Below are 11414 nucleotides of genomic sequence, written 5' to 3'. Positions count from 1 at the left end.
AGATCCCTAAATTTTAGGAGGTCCCTAAATTTTAGGAGCCTCGAATTAGCCTAAAAATGCTAGTCCTAAAAAATAGGGATGTCATTCTAAAAATAGTAATTTCTATACTCTAACTGTGCTTACTAAATTTGGTTGTTTCTATTCTTGACAGTATTCAACCCAAAAAGGAAGGCCATAGAGAAGAGACAAGTGTCAAGACACTTGTCACACAAGTTTCCAAGTGTCCCACCACTTGTCACATCTCATGACATGTGGCTGGACACTTGTCTTGTGCTACTCCACTTTCCCCTTTTGTACTAGCTCTTCCCTCTCCTATAAATAAGAGCTCGTTTTTCTTCATTCAACATCATTTTTCTTTGCTGTAAACTCATGTACAACACCCATAGATAGCATCCATCCCCATCATCATCCCCCACTTCTCCATTATCAAATTCCTCCATATTCCCTCTTCTATCACTGCTGTTTTACATGACAGCAAGGCTGTAAATTCATTACAGCACCTCCTTCTCGAGCTCTTTCTTCCATTTTATCAATAAGAAGCAAGCCCTATCCAGGTACTGCTGATCAATGATGGAGAAAGGTTGATTTCCCCTCTTTCTTCTCTCATACTGTAAAGAAATCAGTTCTTATCATTGCATAATAGATAATGCATGTATGTTTGTACATCTTTGCATGATCTTGTGAGAGTGAGAATTACTTCTCCTCACTCTCAGGTTGATTGTATTCCTTCGAGGGGGGGGTTGCCCATCTTCAACCCTCAATCTTGTCTCCATTACTTTTACATTTTCATGGCTATAATTTTGTGAGTAATTTTCATTTTCAGCTTTAAGTGTTCATTCTCTTTTATATTAAATCTCGAAAATAAGAGAATATCATAATTGTTAAGCATACTACGTTGTTCGGGGCGTTTACAAGAAAGATAAGATGGGAGAATCTTCGAATAAATTCTCTAGTGATGTTTTGCAATAATTGGTGCAAAATATAAATATGCTTATGCAAGTACAACAATAACAATAGGTGATGCAAGCTTCAGCTCAAATAGAAAGTGTTGTGATGAATGCTTTGCAAGCACTTAAGCGTGAGGTGAAGTTATTCAATGGCGGGAATGTATATGCATATATACATACCTATGCTCAAAATATGGAATTCTTTGGAGTGGCTCAATCTACATGGAGGCGGTACTTTGTACGTGTTATTGTTCATGAACTGAAAGCACGAATTTCTGAATTATACTTGCAAGATGCTGATTGGGTAGCCTTCAAGAAGACACTCAGGGAAGAATTTTATATTGATGATACCAGTTTGATTACGCGCAAGACTTTTCAAGAGTGGGTTTTACAACCCAATAAGGGCCTTGTGGCTACAGAATTGTTAAGATAATTCGAAAGTCGATTTGAGCAGTTGGATCTTGTAGAACAGCAAGCTCTTGCAAGTCAGAAAATTGAATTGTTTCTATAGGTAGCAGATCCTGAATTTCAAGAGAAGCTTGATGATTTGCTGGATGATCTGACTACAGAGACAGGTTTGAAAACAGAGTGGAGACATGTCAAGGAAGCTATTACTGCGCTTGTGAAGAAGCATAGAACAAGAGAAAGATTGCATGTCTCTAGCTTGCCCACTGTTATGGGTAAGACAGTTGAAGTATCCAGTAAGCCATCCACTTCTGTGGCTAACCCTATGGCTGTACCTACTATTGTTCCCTCTATTAGGGAAGATGTCTTAGATGAATTGGTCAAAGGGATGCGGGATCTTCAATTGAAGGTTGCAAAATTGGATGAAAAAGGACAAGAGGAAAGGGGACGGGCAGCAGCTCCTAAGCTTGGAACAAGATGTATGTGGTGTGACAGTTTGCAGCACGAGAGAAAGGATTGTGCTGCCTATTAGGAGGCCTTGGCATGACATCTTATATTTTGGAAAGATGGCAAGGTCCATGCACAAGAAACGGGATTTCCTCTTGCTTTGAATTTTGGAAAGGGAGGTATGCAGAAGTTGTTGGAAGACTTGGCTATCTAAAATGCTTATGCGGCAGTACACGCTTCTACTTTTGGTCTATAGTTGGATAGAATGCATGGCCAAGTGATGGTTGGTCCAAAGGCTGAAATATGGACACATGCTTTACATGTAGCTGAAAAGAGAAAGGTCAATGATAGTGAAATGTCTCATGCAGGGCAAGACATTCGTGGCGTAACTGGTTGGGAATCACCGATAGATGCATATTTAGTGTATGCATATTTAGTAAAGGTACAAAACACGGATATACTTGTGGAAGAAAAAAAAAGAGATGAAGATATTGCAAGGGCATCTAAAAGAATGAAAAAAAGAAGTATGGATCAGCTTGAAGCTGCAAATCAGCCACCTCCCGAGTATGTTATGGAAGAGTTCAATCAGAAGAAAAAACAAGATAACAAACAAGAGGGCAAAAAGAAGGGCAAGCAGCCAGGATATAAGTTGCAATCTGACATTGAGACAGCCACAGATCTTAAGAAGGTTCTTGAAGAACAGATCTTAAACAATTGGGTGGAATTTACCTTGGGAGAGGTGCTTGGTATTGCCAAGTGAGAATTTCATGATGAGATCATTGACATAATTAAAAGAAAGCGTCAGTTTCTTGGTGATACCACTAGTGCATTACTACAATTTGAAGAGGAAACTGGTTTGTTGGGTATTCGGGCTGAATATGAGCATGAAGTAAGTGCTAGATTATCTATGTAGGATGCTACTAATCAGTGGACAGTCTGTGAAAAAGAGAAGAAAGTGGCTGAAAATGCATTTTCTTGTAGCAATATGCATGGTGGAGTAAGGCAAATGCAACAATATGGAGAAGAGACTCTAGGATTTATTCCTTGAAGTCACTACACAAGAAATCATTGGGCTAGAGCTACCACTGAAACGGTAGTGAAAATAGGGGAATGTGAAACTCCTTGTGTTGCTTTACTTGACCATGGGTTTGAGATAAATGTCATTGAGCGGCGATTGTATGAAAATGGTGCATGGCTTATGGACAACACTGATCATGGTTGGTGTATGAAGGCTACAAATAATTCTTTAGGGGAGCTCTATGCTGCATGTCCTAATGTAAAAGTGACGATTGGTGATGTACAGGAAGAGCAACACTTCTTTGTGCAAGATAATTCCTCATATGTAGTGATTTTGGGACAGCCCTATATTATAGTTGTGAGTATGGAAACAAAGGTACTTGATGATGCTTCTGCTTATGCAAGAGTCAAAAGCAAAGATGGGAGGAAAGCAGTCCAATTTCTTACTATTTGTGTTAATCATCCTAGAAATCATGATGCCCTTCAAGAGTCTCCTTTGGTTCCAAATACAAGGGAATTCAAAGACCTGGATTTTCACTAAGCACTGCTGTAATGTGGGGCTATAGTAGTGCTGTTCAAAGGGTGTACTTGCCTCTTGATGAAATGAAGCATGTATTTACTATTGGTAATTCTCAGTTTATAGCAAACAGTTCATGTTGGTTTAAGCCTATGGAAGCTATGTGTAGGGCTGAACGCATATCTATGAAACACTATTAAGAAAGTGAGATCATTGTCATTGTTAGCTGAAAATGATGGCATTTCATGCATCTTTTATGGGCTGAATATTGCTGACACTATGGCTAAAATTTCAGCAACTATACATGTAGAAAATGAGGCTGAAAACAGGGTGTTGTCAGTATGTTCTTTGGATATGTATGATGTTATAGCATTGTTTGCTCAGTAGGAAGGATTACAATGGGATGAAGCACTTATGGAGACAAAGTATAAGACAATTGACAAAAAGATGAAACCAATTGCTTTGCCACTTTCACCAGAGAGTGAGGGTATGTATGAAAAAGTGTCAAGGCAGCCAAGCTTATGGGATCCTAAAGATATAGGTCATCAGCTTACATCTGAAACATTACAGGAATTGAAAGTTGGTGCGGAAGGGTTTCTTTTGCCTGCTGAGAGAAATTGTTTTATGCAGGTGTTGGCTAGACATGGGAAGGAATTTGCATTTCAACCAAGTGAAATAGGTTGTGTGGATCCAAATGTTGTCTCTCCTATGGTCATATTACTGTGCCACACGTACCATGGAACTTGAGGCCTATTCTAGTGCCTAAAGCTTACTTGCCAAAGCTGATGGATTTATTAAATGAAAAGATTTGCATGAAGATCTTGGAACCTTCCTCAGCCCCATACTCAAATCGTTGGTTTACTGTGCCCCAGAAAGAATGGGGCTTTGATATTTCAAGACATGCAACCAATCAATAAAGTGACCATAAGAAATGTGGGTGCAGGTCTTGTGGTTGATGAATTTGCAGAGACTTTTGCAGGTAGAGTGATCTATTCTTTGGGTGATCTTTACTCGGGGTATGATTAGTTTCAACTTGAAATTGAAAGCAAGGATATCACAACCATGAAGACTCCATTGGGGCTAGTACGGATGTGTACTCTCCCACAGGGTGCAACAAACTCAATGGCACACATGACAAATGCTATGAATAGGGTACTCAGGGATTTTATACCACAATTGACTATGCCCTTCTTGGATGATGTTCCAATCAAAGGGTGTGCAGTGGATGAAAAGAATGAAGAGATGGATGCTCATGGATGTAGATAGTTTGTTGCAGATCATATTGTGGATTGTGAGAGGACTTTGACATGTCTAGAAGAGGTGCATTTAACTCTTTCTGGACAAAAGTCTATCTTTTGAGTTGAAGAGGTTTTGATTGTTGGGCATATGTGTGGGCCTTATGGGCGAAGGCCATCACCAGCAAAAATAGATGGGATTGATAGAATGCAAGATGTATGCACGAATGTATTAGAGGTGCATAGATTCTTGGGTACATGTGTGTTCTATTTGATATGGATTCCTCACTTTGCACATGTAGCCGATGCTCTTTATCAGCTTCTAAGGAAAAGTAAAAAATTTCATTGGGAAAGGAAGCATTAGAAAGCAATGAAGAAATTGAAGCAACTCTTAAAATGTGCTCCTACGTTGAGAAAGGCTGACTATTCACATGGAAAGACTATCATTATTACTATTGATACAAGCCCAATCGGCAATTGGGCAAGATGATAAGGAAGGGCAAAGATATGCAATACGCTTTGGTGCAAAAGTATTGACTGAATGATAGAGAAGATATCCACAGGTAAAAAGAGAATTATGGGAAATTGTGACAGCCCTTATATGTGATAAGGAGTATTTTATGGATGCTCATGTAGTCATTGAGACTGATTGTTTGCCGGTATTGGATATGATTACTAGTTGTGCTACCCCGGTGTCGTATTCCTGCGCATTCGAGGTGTGAAATCCACCAAAAAGTTGTGTGTTTGACAACGGGTAAGGGAAATAGTCTTGTGGAATGCAATGATCTCAGGATATGTTGAGTATGGGCTTGCTGTTGAAGCTTTGAACTGTTTTGAACAAATGGAAATGGAGAGAGTGTATCCCAATGTAGTTACATGGAATACTCTGATATTGGGTTGTGCTGTGCAAGAGGAAAGTGAGAAGGCCATCCTGCTTTATGCCTAGATGCTGTGCCAAGGGAATATGCTAGATAGTGCTACCTTTTTGAATGTTCTGAGAGCTTGTCATATCAAGTCAGCACTTGAAACAGTAAAAAGAATCTATACCCAACTCAACAATGCTGATATGTTAGATGCCGACCTTGATCTTGCAGCAGAAAATATCGTAAAGGGTGGTTTCTCATACAGTGGCCAGCGCTGTACTGCTATGAAAGTTGTTTTGGTTATGGAACCAGTAGCAGAACTTAGAAGTGCTAGTTCAGAAGGTAGTTTCAAAGATGAGTAAGCTAACTGTCGGTGCACCAGAAGAAGACTTTGACATAACTGCGGTTGTCAGTGAGTCATCTGCAAAGTATATAGAAGGTTTGGTTTTGGATGCCAAGGAAAAAGGTGCTACATTCTACCAGGAGTACAAAAGAGATGGAAACCTGATATGGCCTTTGCTTATTGATAAAGTTCGCCCTGACGTGAGGATTGTGTGGGAAGAACCTTTTGAGCCTGTGCTTCCAGTCATTAGAATCAGCAATGTGGAGGAAGGAATCCACCACTGTAATGCAAACAATTTTGCTTTGCAGGGTTGTGTTTTCACAAGAGATATTAACAAAGCAATCACGATTAGCGAGACAATGGAGACCGGAACAGTTCAGATCAATTCTGCCCCTGCTCGTGGACCTGACCACTTTTCTTTTCAAGGGTCTTCTGGAAAGTAGAATTGGGTCATTCAGATGGAAATTAGCTGGCTATTTGAAAAAGCATTTATCTTTGACACAATTAGCGGACAAGAAAACTATGTTGGGAGGAGACGACAATGTGGAAAAAGGCCTCGGAAAGCCTCAAGAATAAAAGGAGAAGAGGGGAGGAGCATAGGGTTGCTTTTTGGACCTGCTTGGATTCCTGTTGATGAGAGGAAGATCTCATTTGTTGATGACAAGAAGATCGAATGCTGGGAAGGAGCGATACTATAGTCCGAGATGATCGACATGGTTTATGAGGGAGTGAAGACTTGCAAATACGTTGTGCAAGGTAGGCGGAAGAGGAAAATTTTGGTGGGAAGGAGAGGATCGTCGTCTAGTCTTGGGGGGGGCTTTCTGATCCTGATTGGAATCTAGCAGATGATAAGCTATCCACTGCAACGGAAACAAGAAGAGGGGTCCAGAATCCAGATCACTTGCAATGGTGGCTTGTCGAAGGTTTCTATTCTGAGATTTAAGGTCGAGCATCCTCCTCTCCGTGGACATGGCGACATCTCCAAGAGCAGTGCAATCAGATGTTGAACTGGATCAAAATGATGTGCTGCTTGCGAGTCGGACCAGAAAGTAGAGGAAGATCTTTTATGCATGGTTACAACTTCATGACGAAAATGCTTGTACCATGTGGTTATCCACTTGAGAATGAGGAAGACTAGATAGTCTTCTCTTAAATGTCTACTCTTCAAAGTCTTGTTCCTGTATCAGACATTGCAACAGCTCTCTGTTAAAAGGGAAACAGAGGAACAAATCGAATGCTGGAGGAGGAACAGCCGATCAGGGAACTCTGATGATCATGGCGGTGAGGGGAGTAAAGGTTCGAAGGACCACCATAGCAGCAGGAACCGTGGTGAGGATGAGAGCCTAGGCAGACAAAGAATTGCTTCATACTCACCCGATGAGAAGGATTTGGAAGCCATTAACAGGACAGCTATTTTACCATCACTGTATACTGCTGATTGCAGTACATGGGCTTTCAAAGCTCTATTAATGACAAGTCTTATGGATTTAGAGTATTGATAGTTACAGAAGATGAATCCGTATCCTTGTTGCAGCAAAGGGAAGTGGTCTGGAATAAAGAGGATGGACTGGCATCTATAATTGAGGCATCAACTGCTGAACTTCCTATAGAGAAAGAGGGTGTTTCAATAGTGAAGGATGAACGTGGCTTGGCTGAATGGTTGAAGGATCATATTCTGAAACTCAAAACAACCCTTTTACTGGTCAGTCCGGAAGAGGTTGTAGCTGTACAAGCTCTGTGACTACTCGATGCTAATAACTGAATAGGCCCATCCTAACAGTCAACAAAAAGGGACAATACTGACAGGTCTTAAGGTGCTCTGAAAATTTCAAAGCCTTCTTTTAATCTACCAAAGTTAACATCAGCGTTTAATGGCATTGAGACTGCATTAGTACTCTGATTGGATGGTGAAGAGATTTAGCCTTATCAAATTTCGTTCCCTCTTTTACTACTTGGACCAGGCTAGAGCTTTACTGGACTGCCAAAAAGGCCATGAACAACTACTTTGAAATATCTATGTGATACAATTACTACTTTCTTAAGGGCTATGGTGACTATAGCCAAATTTCTTTGCAGAGATTTTTGAGTTCAGAAGTCATAATGCAATTTGAACTTGCTTGATTCTCTTTGAGACCATGATTTCACTTTGTCAATGAGTAAGAAGCTGAAGCTGTTAATGCCATTATCCGAAATTGAGGTGCCCTTCTTTCAAATTGAATCGTGATCTCGCTTGATTGATCTTCTATCGTGAAATTAATCAAGGTCCTCTGTGGTCATGACTTTGCTTTCGAAACCCTTCAACATCTTTGGTGAACCTGGCGTGAAAGCGTCGCAGAAATTTCAGGATGGGGGATACTTCAGCATCCATTTCAGCCTCTTCTACAATTCCTGCTGCGTCCTCTACTTCAGCTCCATCAATGACTGCTGCGTCAAGTACTTCAACAGATGATCTAAAGTAGATTTTGCAGAATATGTCCATGTATATGTAGCTTCAAAATCAGCAGACACAATTGTATATGCAGCAGCAGCAGCAATTGCATCAACAGCAGTTGTCTCAGCAAAGGCAACTATATTCGGAGCAGGAGAATGCAATCAGCGCGACTAAGGCGATTGAAGCAGTTGAGAATGAGACGAAGCTATTTGATGGCCGTAATGTGACATATGAGATCAAGATGGGGTTTTTTGGAGTTCCATCTGGACTTATGAGTAAGTATTTCCTTCATCTTGTCACACCCACCTTGAGGGCAAAAGTGACTGATCTTTTTATTCAAAATTCACATTGGCAAGATTTTAAGAAGGCCCTAAAAGAAGAGTATTTCCTTGAGGACTTTGGTATGGCTACACGGCGGTCATTCCGAGAGTGGGTCTACATGCCAAATAAAGGTCTAGCTGCTTCAGACTTGATTCGAGAATTTGAAGAGAGGTATAGTCAGCTTGATGCCATTGAACAAAGAGCATTGGATGTTGAGAAAGTTGAGCTTTTCTTGCAAGCTGCAGATCCTGCTCTTCAGGAAGAATTGGGAGAGCTTCTTGAGGATCGCATGAAGCCTATGGGACTTAAAACGGATTGACAAGATGCCTGGATGCAGTCTCCACTTTGACCAAGAGGAGGATATGGAAGACCCACCTACAGAATGGTTCTATGACACCGACACCATCTTCTGCTCCTATGCCTGCTTCTATCCCTGTTATTTCTTCTTCTCCTCAGCCAGTTTCTTGGCCTATGCCAGTGCCTACTGTTTCCACTCCTCCTATTCCTCCTGTTCCACGACCGATGCTGGCTCCTTCTGCTCCAAAACCATCCGCTCCGTCGGTGCCTACCTCTCTTGATGACATAATCAAAGGCATAACGGATTTGACAGTGGAATCAGTTAAAGCGGAGTTGATGGGAAAATTGAAAGAGTAGCTTGCTTCGACTGCACCTACTATTTCTTCTAGTGCTCCTACTGCACCTAGGAGTGCTCCTAGTGCACCTAGGAGAGATCAGAGACGTATTTGGTGTGATAGTATGGACCATCAGCATTGCAGGGATTGTGAATCTTTTCAGGATGCAAGGAGGAAGAATTTGGTATTTTGGGGACAAGATGGTAAGATTTGGTTGACTGAAATAGGAGCTCCGCTTGCTACCAACTTTGGGAAAGGTGGAATGAAGAAGTTAGTGGATGACATGGATGCGCGTACTTCTTATGTGACAGCTAGAGGAGATGCTTCTGCATATGGAGTCCAGATTGAGAAGGGATCAAAGAATCAGTCAGCATTATGGACTTATGCTTTGGAGACTGCAAACAAGGGAAAAATTCAGCAAACTGTTTTGACTAGTGCAGGCTCTAGCATCAGATCTGAGACAGGTTAGGATTCGCCTGTTGACAGGTACTCTATTTATGCCTACTTGGCTAAGTCTCAGGGAGCATATATATTTGTTGAGGAGAAGCGTAAGAGGGATGAAGAAAATCCAAGTGCAGCTAAAAAGACTAGAGGGGGTGAGTTTGTTACTCCACCTACTGCAGGACCGTCTTTGAGACCAAGGCCAGAACGACAGATGGAAGATGCTCAAAAGAGAGAAAAGAGGCAAGAGCCTAGAGAGAGAAAGCAGCCACGGTTTAGATTGATGTCCGATATTGAGACATCTATAGAACATGAAGAAAATCTTTAATGATAAGATACTTGGCAGTGAGGTGACTTTTACTATTTCTGAGGTTTTGGGCATCTTGAAAAGAGAGTTTCAAGATCAGTTTCAAGAGGTCCTGAAGAGGAAAAGACATGCATTTCCTACTATTGATACACAGGGAGTTTTGATTGGGGAGTTGGATGAGAATGAGGATGAGGTTATGGTTGAGAATGCTTCTGTTTTTCCACAGATAGAGAAGAGGGTTCAGCCTATGCATTATGCTGAAACTGATGAGCCTGTCTTGATACCGCGTAGTCACTTTTCGCGGAGTCATTGGGCTAGGGAAACTACAGAGACGATGGTAAAAATTGGATAGAAACAGGTACCTTATGTTGCTTTGGTGGATCATGGTTCGCAGGTGATTTGTATTCTGCCTGTCCGAGTGTCAGGGTTTCCATTGGAGATGTAGAGGAGGATTTCCATTTCTTTGTGCAGGATTCATGCTCTTATCCCATAATTCTTGGACAGCCATTCATCACAGAGATGCGCATGGAAACAAAGGTAATGGATGATGGATCTGCTTATGCACGGATTCGCAGTAAAGATAGTATGAGAGCAGTTCAGTTTATGACTGTCTGTGTGAACCATGTTAGAAATAGAGATACTCTTAGAGATGCACCTTTGCCCACTGTGAGGGATTCGGGTTTTCATTAGGTACCGCCGTTTCGCGAGATGACGGTGGTACAGAGCAGAGGAGATTGGAGTTCTCGCCTCCTGGCAGCAGTGTTTTCTCCTCTAGTTTTGTTGGGATTTCAGCAAACAATTCGATGAGCTATCAGAAGACTTCTAAGTTGCCTAGAGCTGCCAGGCAGTACATATGCAGGAAGGACAAAAATTTGAAAAATGTAAGAATTTTAGAGGATGATGAGCACATAGATGGGATGTATGACAGTATGATTTGTGTAGATACGATGATAGAGATGGAAAATACGCTGAAAACTGATATGCAGAGTTGTCACAGTAATGTATTAGTGCAATCCCTGGACATGTTTCATGAAATTGCAGATTTTGTGTCATAGATTGAGTCAGAGGCTGAGGTGATTCAGCAAAAAGTATTGAGTGCTGAAGAAATTCAGCAAACATAGTTTCCGGCTAATTATGATCAGCTTATAGAGACACAGAGGGCTGAAAACTTTCAGCCAATAGAGTTTACTGCTGAAATATTTCAGTATCCAAAGTTTAGGGCTGTTCCTATGCAGTCCATAGAGCAGAGGGCTGAGGATATTCAGCCATTGGAGTGCAGAATTGCTGATTTATAGCAAGATTTGAGTAATGCAGAGGATCATAATGAAGCCACGGTTGACAGGAAATACAAGACTATGGATAAGAAGGTGAAGCCGGTAGCTGTATCACTTCCACCTGACAGTGATCAGCAAATAGAGAGGACTGCCAAACAGTCAATTTTGAGGAATCCGGAGCATATAGGCCAGAAATTTTCAGCAGAGACTCTCGCTGAATTGAAAATTGAAAAT

At 41.2% G+C, this 11414-nt stretch overlaps 1 pseudogene; it reads left to right on the top strand.

Annotated features, from left to right (window-relative positions):
• The first annotated feature begins 5785 nt into the window (after positions 1 to 5785).
• Positions 5786 to 6217, top strand: LOC148012702 (NADP-dependent glyceraldehyde-3-phosphate dehydrogenase pseudogene; annotated as a pseudogene).
• Positions 6218 to 11414: the final 5197 nt, after the last annotated feature.

Source organism: Lygodium microphyllum, chromosome 27 (genome assembly GCF_053477565.2).
Source record: "Lygodium microphyllum isolate KBCC chromosome 27, Lygodium_microphyllum_v1.1.10, whole genome shotgun sequence".
Taxonomy (NCBI): Eukaryota; Viridiplantae; Streptophyta; class Polypodiopsida; order Schizaeales; family Lygodiaceae; genus Lygodium; species Lygodium microphyllum.
Note: the sequence above shows the minus strand (reverse complement) of the source record. Positions and strands in the feature narration are given on the sequence as shown.